The sequence below is a fragment of the Arvicola amphibius genome, chromosome 7, assembly GCF_903992535.2.
Source record: "Arvicola amphibius chromosome 7, mArvAmp1.2, whole genome shotgun sequence".
Classification (NCBI taxonomy): Eukaryota; Metazoa; Chordata; class Mammalia; order Rodentia; family Cricetidae; genus Arvicola; species Arvicola amphibius.
Genome location: NC_052053.1, coordinates 62984491 through 62992766, shown reverse-complemented (window position 1 = coordinate 62992766; position 8276 = coordinate 62984491).

Genomic DNA, 8276 nt, shown 5'->3' with positions numbered 1-8276 from the left:
GACTGCTTGTCTGCTTCTGCCACGCCCTCCTCACCTAGGATGACCACCTCCCCCTGCCATCACCATCGGAGAAATCCTCACCTAGCAACTGCCTTGGTGCCACACTTGCCCTGAAGCCGGCATGAGCCCTGGCTGCTCACCCTGCAGTCTTGCTCCCCTCACCCATGTCAGACGGTGATAGAGCGCTCACGATGCTACTACAGGTGCCTTCCTTCACCGGCTGCTGCTCCTGTGCCCTGCTCACGTCGATGGACTATGGATCCTACCAGCATCTACAGAAAGGACAGGTGGCTGGCAGAGCGGCAGGCTGAGCTGTGCCAGGCAGAGCTGGAAATGATGGCGAAGCTCTCCTGGGGCACAAGGCTGGGAGTCCTAGCCGAGCAGGTATACAAAACTGAAGGTAAGCAGAAGGCGGGGGCAGCAGTGACGGACAGAAAGCAAATGATCTGGGCCAATAGCCTCCCTGAAGGGATGTCGGCAGGCCCAGAAAGCTGAACTTATGACTTTGGTACAAGTTCTATGATGGCAGAGAAAGAAGATAGCCATCATACATTGACCAGGACTGAGACAGCCAATGTAATGGCTAAGAAGATCATAAAAATCTCCCCGAGGTTTGGGATGCCCAAGGTAATCATGTCCAATAATAAACCTGCCTCTGTTGCCCAGGTAAGTCATTGGGGATCAATTGGAAGTTGTGCTTACCAACTCCAAAGCTCAGGTCAGATAGATAAAATAATTAAAATTCTAAAAAAATTTACAAATTAACATAATTGGCCCTGGAGACCGGCAAAAAATGACTGGACAGACCTCCCTCCCCCTGTCCTGTTCTGGGTTCAAAACACCCAGGACTACATGGATTAACCCCTTTTGAGATCCTGTACGGAGGTCCTCCTCCAGCCATAACTTTCTTTGATTCTGATATTGCTGATTATGCCACCTCCCCTACCCTACAGACCCTCCAGTTGGTGCAGCAAGAAATCTAAAAGCCCCCGACAGCTGCCCACCAGGACTCAGATCGGGTTCCTGTGACCCCTCACCCCTTCAAGATAGGCGACAGCGTTTGGGTCTGGAGACATCAGACAAAAACTTTGAAACCACGGTGAAAAGGTCCATGCACTGTACTCCTGACCACCCCAACTGCTCTGAAGGTGGACGGAATTGCTGCCTGGATCCACGCATCGCACGTCAAAGCACCTCATCGACAATCCGGATCCAGGATCACTATGAAAGCTCCAGTGCACCCAAAACCCGCTAAAGATAAGACTTGTCAGGGCTTAATATTGATCACAACCCTGGCCCTCCTTGCCCTAGATGCCAGGGTCTCGGGGAGCCCTCACATACCAAAAAAACTTACTTGACAAGTGTTCTCCCAATTGGGGGACATGGTCTGGTCTGTCACTGGCCTTCACCCTCCGGGGGCCTGGTGGCCTAGTCTTAGCCCTGATTTTTGCCAGCTGGCCGCGGCGCTTGAGACATGGGGCATAGCTGCTTTTAAATATGATCAGCTAACACTTAATATGGAACAACCTCAGGAGGCGATGGGATAGAAGGCTGTTCCAATCTTATTAGGCGACTTCTTCTTGCTCCACTTGATTTTTATGTCTGCCCCTGGGATGGGAGAAATCAGGCTACTGCCCACCGATGTGGAGGCCCTGGGGAATATTTTTGTGCTGCCTGGGGATGCGAAACCACAGGTGATGCGTATGGGAACCCATCCTCCTCCTGGGATAAGATTATAGTCCGCCGTGGATAAAAAAAGCCTCCCCCCCTTGAGAAAATACTAAAAACAGGGAACTGCAGGCAGGGATACTGTTTACCCCTTAACATTTCTTTTACTCCCCAAGGAAAGCAGGATTATCAAAGCTGGATAAAGGGACCACCTCGCCTCCTAATGCTGGGGAGAGATTGTACGATCTGATAGAGGGAGCATACTCGGCCATTAACTTCACTCAGCTGGAGTTAACACAAGCCTGCTGGCTCTGCCTGGCCCCTAGTCCCCCTTATTATGAAGAAATAGCCATAATTGGAAATATAACTTATGCTAACAGCATCCCAGAGGTCTGCAAGCATCAGAACATACACAAGTTAACCCTCCCTCAAATAGAAGGACAAGGAACATGCTTAGGAAGTGTGCCCCAAGCCTATCAGCCTTTTTATAACCACACACTGACATTCCCCAAGGAAAACTATTACCTGCTCCCCCCTCCAGAGACATTGTGGGCTTGTAATTCGGGCCTAACTCCGTGTGTGTCAACCCAGGTCTTTGACCAAATTGCAGACTATTGTATACTGGCACAGATACTGCCCCACATTATCTATCATGCCCCAGAGACTGTTATGGACTTTTATGAAGGCAGTTCCTGCTCCAAAAGGGAACCCATTACGTTGACCTTGGCTATGCTGCTGGGGGTAGGAGGGGTTGCTGCAGGAATAGGAACAGGGGCTGCTGCACTGGTACAAGGCAACAAGCTGGCCTACCTTCAGAACATCGTTAGTGCAGATCTGCAGGCCCTTAAAAACTCCATCTCCCGTTAGAAAACTCTCTTACTTCCCTGTCTGAAGTGGTTCTACAAAACAGGAGGGGACTAGATCTGCTGTTCCTTAAAGAAGGGGGCTTATGTGTGGCCCTTAAGGAAAAATGTTGTTTCTATGCAGACCATTCTGGAGTCATCCGGGATTCCATGGCTAAGCTTAGGGAGTGTCTCAAACAGAGACACAGAGAATATAAAACACAACAGGGCTGGTTTGAAGGATGGTTTTATAGATCTCCTTGGTTGACCACTTTAATCTCCACAATTATGGGACCCCTTATAATTTTGCTCTTGATTCTGACCTTTGGACCTTGTATCCTTAATAGGCTAGTTCAGTTCATGAAAGACAGATTATCTGTAATATAGACTATGGTTCTGGCCCAGCAACTAACCCTACCAGGGAACAAGAACAATGGGTTTAAAAATCTATTCCCAAAAAAAAAAAAAAAAAAAAAAAAAAAAAAGGGAGAAATGAAGAGTCCAAGAAATAAATATGGATTCCAAAAATGAGGAATATATATATAGTTGCAAGTCTGGGAGAATGAGAACAGACCATCAGCAGCTTTTCCAGCAGATCAAGGATCATTCACTCACAGGGAGCTGTTTTCTCAGATGTTTGGGAAGCTTAGGTCATTTTACGACTGGCTGTTTCATTTACAAGACCAGAATGCCCCCCTATAAATTTAGAATGGTGTCCTGGCCAGTCCTGATAAACGACAGAGGTGAACTGAGCTAACCTTTAGGAGACAGAGATAAGGTGACCTTTGGGTCAGATACTGTCTCCGTTATGGACAACTGGCACCACAGCAGGGTATTTTATGGGATACATCTGGTCAAGAGACTAGCTGACCGGACTAAGATCTCAGACCTCCTTATCACAGCTGTCAAATTGATGAAGTATACCTTGTGAGAAAACCTGGGAACAGACAAATGGGACTGTCCCCAAGATGACCCAAGCCCCTACCAATAGAATTACTGTTACTAAGCCCCCCTCCCCATGTAACCTGTAAACCTATAAAAGCTGAATAATGAGTTGGATCGGTGTGATCAGTTGGCGAGACCTGCTGATTCACCCACAGACGCCTGTGAAATTAATAAAATGACCTCATGCTAATTGCATCTGTTGGTTTGGGTCATCAAGTTAAGGGGGAAATCGCCACCTTTGAAAACGAGGGTCTTTTCATGTATTTCAGGGGGAGATTATTTGTTATGGAGAGGTGAAATGCAGGAAAATTGCAAAAAGTCTGCATGGAAAAATGCCAAAGTGGGTTTCCCCCAGCATAATCTTGACATGTTAACTGGTGAAGGACAGTATGCTGGCTTAGCAGCACAGATTGCATATGATCCTGCGATTTATGCTCAGATAGCTGCTGTAGCTGTTAAAGCTTGGAAAACTTTACCTAACAAAGGAACAGGAGATCAGCTTTCTAAGACCCTTCAAGGATCTTCAGAACCTTATTCTGAGTTTATTGACCACCTGCTACAGGTGGGGAGTCCCATTTTTGGGGATGTGGACTCATCTATGCCAGTCATAAAGCAATTGGCCTATAAAAATGCTAATAGATTTTGTCAAGAGGTTTTACACCCCCCATAGAAATGGAGATTTAAATGACTTTATCAGGTTATGCAGGGACATTGATGGCACTCACGTGATGGGTCAGGTAATTGTTTCTGCCCTTAGGGGGGATCAAGGTAGAGCTAGATCTAGAAATTGTTTTCAATAGGGAAGGTCAGAACACATCAAAAGGAACTGCCCTGCAGGTAAGGGTTGGTTAATCGGCCCAGGAAAAAAGGCAGGTGTGGTGGTGCAAGCCTTTAATCCCAGCAACTAGAGACAGAGACTGGTGGAACTCTATGAGTTCAAGACCAGCCTGGTCTACAGAGTGAGTTCCTGGAACAGCTAGAGGCAGGATGCATAGTGACTACCACTTCTCCCTAAAATACTTTTATCTTTGTTATTAAGAAAAAGTCTAGTAAATGGAGGTTGCTGTAAGATCTTAGAGCAGTAAATGATTATGGACATTCTACAGGGGAGTCTAGACCCAACCTCCTTTGTGAGTTGACACCTCAGGCAAGGCAATGTATTACTTTAATTGAGGAAAAGCTTGCCTCTGCTCATATTGATTATATTGACTATAGTCAGCCATTGCTATTGATAATTTTTCCCTCTCAGCATAGTCCTACTGGAGTTTTTTGGCAGCAAGGACCTATCCTATGGGTACATGAGCATGTGTCACCTGTAAAAATTGTTATCTCTTACCCATCAGCTGTGCTACATGTTATTCAGAAAGGGTATAAACTTAGTTTGCAAACCTTTGGAATGTTACCTGATAAGGTTATTACACCATATACCCAGGCAGAAATAACTTGGTTACAAAATTTTGCTGAAGACTGGACCTTGTTTTTTTGCACTAATCCGTGCAAGTTTGATAATCATTATCCTTCTGATAAGTTGGTCACCTTTTTCAAAAATCATCCGGTATGTTTCCCTAAAGTTATTTCTTTGCAGTCTTTGGCAGGGGCTCGGAATGTGTTTACTGATGGGTCTTCCACAGGGAGAGCTGTGGTAGGCTCCCCTCCTGATTTTGATATTCAGCCTGTTGATACTAATTCTGCTCAGGTGGCTGAATTGATCGCTGTACAAATGGCCTTAGAGAAATATGCTGATATTTCATTTAACCTTTTTACTGATAGTCAGTATATAAGCAAAATTCTTTCACCTTTGGAAACTGCAGCTTATATTGCCTCTGTATCTCGTGTCCAGGTGCAGCTATAGGCTATTCAAACTTTGCTTTGGGCCCAATCTGTTCCCATTTACGTAGGGCATTTATGGGCTCATACTGACCTCCCTGGTCCCTTGAGCGAGGGGAATGCATTGGCTGATCAGCTTACCCTCCAAATTTGTGCGGTTAGTCTAGAATCTTATGAAGCCGTGGAAAAAGCTCGTAATCGTTTTCATCTCAATGCTGGGTCGTTAAAATTTCATTTTAAGATATCTCGAGAGCAAGCCACTGACATTGTTAAAAAATGTTCTCTGTGTACAGAACTTTTAATTGTTCCCTATTTGGGAGTTAATCCTCATGGGCTTGCTCCTAATCATTTATGGCAAATGGATGTCACCCATGTTCCTTCTTTTGGGTGTTTGCAATATGTTCACGTAACCGTGGATACATATTCTCATCTTATTTTTGCCTCAGCTCATACAGGAGAGAAATTACGTGATGTTAAAAGTCACTGTCTCCAGGCTTTGCCTACATGGGAGTTCCAAAAAACTGTAAAAACTGATAATGGGCCAGCCTACACCAGCACTGCCTTTGCTAAATTTTGCTCTGAGTTCTCCATTTCTCATAAAACAGGAATACCTTATAATCCTCAAGGACAAGCTATAGTGGAACAAGCGCATCGTATGCTCAAAGCCTATTTGCATAAAACAAAAAAGGGGGAATATGGTTCCACCCCCAGAGACCATTTGTCTTTTATTTTATACATTTTAAATTTTTTGACTGTTGATGCTCAATCTCATACCGCTGCTGACCGGCATTGGTGGCCAGATTCTTCCGGGATGCCTCATGTTAAATGGAATAATCTAGCAGATGGCACCTAGTATGGTCCAGATCCTGTATTAGTGTGGGAAAGAGGGGCTGTTTGTGTTTTCCCACAGGATGCTGACAATCCAATATGGGTACCTGAGCATCTGGTGCGTGCTGTGGATTTTCCCATCCAGAAGCCTGAAGACAGGACAGAGCCAAGAGATCAAGTAGACACTGGCTTGTCAACTGAAGAGTTGCTGGGATCCTGAGGAGCTGGTTGTGGTGGTCCGAGTGCTAAGGACCTATCTACCCATCCCATGATAATGCAGCCATTGCTGTGGCTGCCAGAGCAGGTAGAGCTGCTGGATTTTCCATTAGTCAGTCAGTTGCTTCTGCTTGTACAATGGATACCCTCTCAGGGCAGGTTGCAAATGCCTTGGCCATTCAAATTGAGCTAAATTTACAAATGAATATTGCAGTTAATTTTGCTATTGGTTGTGGTTAAAAGTCCACTGCTAGGTAACAGTAAAGGCTTATTGCTGTTATTCATGGACCCTTGAGTATACAATTTACTAATTAGCTCTTGAGATTATTCTAGTTTACTATACCAGGGTTCCTTTCACCAGTGCTGAGACCTTACTTAAAAGGACTCCAATTTGGGCAGACTTATTAAGGATTGAGCAGGCACGGTCTCCTAAGGAATGCTTATATGTGCTGGAGCATCATCTTCATGGTTTCATGGTGCCAGAGCCAAAGGCAAGCTCAGGTCAATGTTGCCACGTGGCAAGTCCTCTTAACAATTGCCCCAGAGAATCTTTCAGCACAAATCTAGCTGAACTCAGTGATGGGTGACTAGTGAGCCAATGACGGGAAAGGTTTTTGGGGGGCTACCCCAACCTAAGACAGGAAATGTGTTTTGACCTGGATGCTTTCCCATGATGGGTAAGGGGTATTGCCTGATGTCCAATGCCACCCAAGACAGGCCTAGTCATAATTTATATAAAAGGGGCCTGGGTCTACCCTTGTTCCTGGGGCTCATCTTGAGGACAGTTTCTGGTCAGCTAACTAAGCATCTTGTTTGTTCCTATGCTCCTTCTGCCCCACCTGGTGATTAGCTGTAGGGCATTGTTGACTCCATCATTGGTATGATAATTTGCCACCTGTCTGGGCAGAAATCCTTGTGCAGCAGCAAGGATTTTCCCAAAATTAAACGGCATTTGGCTGATCTCCTTTAGAATGACCCAGGTCTCTTTGTGTGTTTTTTTCAATCTCTAGGCCCTTGCCCGACTCGCATACGGTATGGTGGCGAGAACTGTATCGAGAGGGTAACACAGATCGGGTGTTACAATTACTCATAGGGCTGTTCCTGTACAGGTTCAGTATAAGCAACCACAGCTGCTGTTGAATGAGTGATGGCAATAACTTTGTTATGACCAGGACACAATGTTTTGTAGCCCTTCTCCATATCTTCCAGCTTTTACATTTCATAATAGTCCATGAGTTTTAGAGTGATGGCAGACATTGGAGGGCTGAGGACACAACCATTCTTTTTTCTAGCATCCTAAGCAATCAAAAGTCACTGGATTCTAACCAATTATCAATCTAGCCTGACTTGTGTCTGAGCATACTGTTTCTCTGTGGCTACAAACATGTATGTTTAGAGAGCAAATTAGTGACATCTTGGTTTCATTAAAAAACAATAATGGATCTCTTTAGGGATCTTAAAGAAATCACAGTTTGGGGGTCTCTGACTTCCTTAGTCATGGATTTTTGACAGGTTATAGTACCAGACATGGATTTCCTCCTGTGGAATAGGCCTCAGATCCAATCAAGGTTAGTTTGGTTGCCTGTATAAAAGCCTTGTCACAATTACAACTTAAAGCATACATCAAACCCCACACTCTAATGGTAGGAGATTTCAACACTCCTCTCTCACCAATAGACAGGTCAACCAGACAGAAAGCTAACAGAGAAATAAGAGAACTAATGGAGGTAATAAATCAAATGGACTTAACAAACATCTATAGAACATTCCACACAAACAGAAAAGAATATACCTTCTTCTCAGCATCTCATGGAATCTTCTCAAAAATTGATCACGTACTCAGTAACAGAGCAAACATCCACAGATACAAAAAAATTATAGTAACCGCCTGTGTCTTATTAGATCACCATGGAATAAAGTTAGAATTTAAGAACAATTCTACCCCCAAGA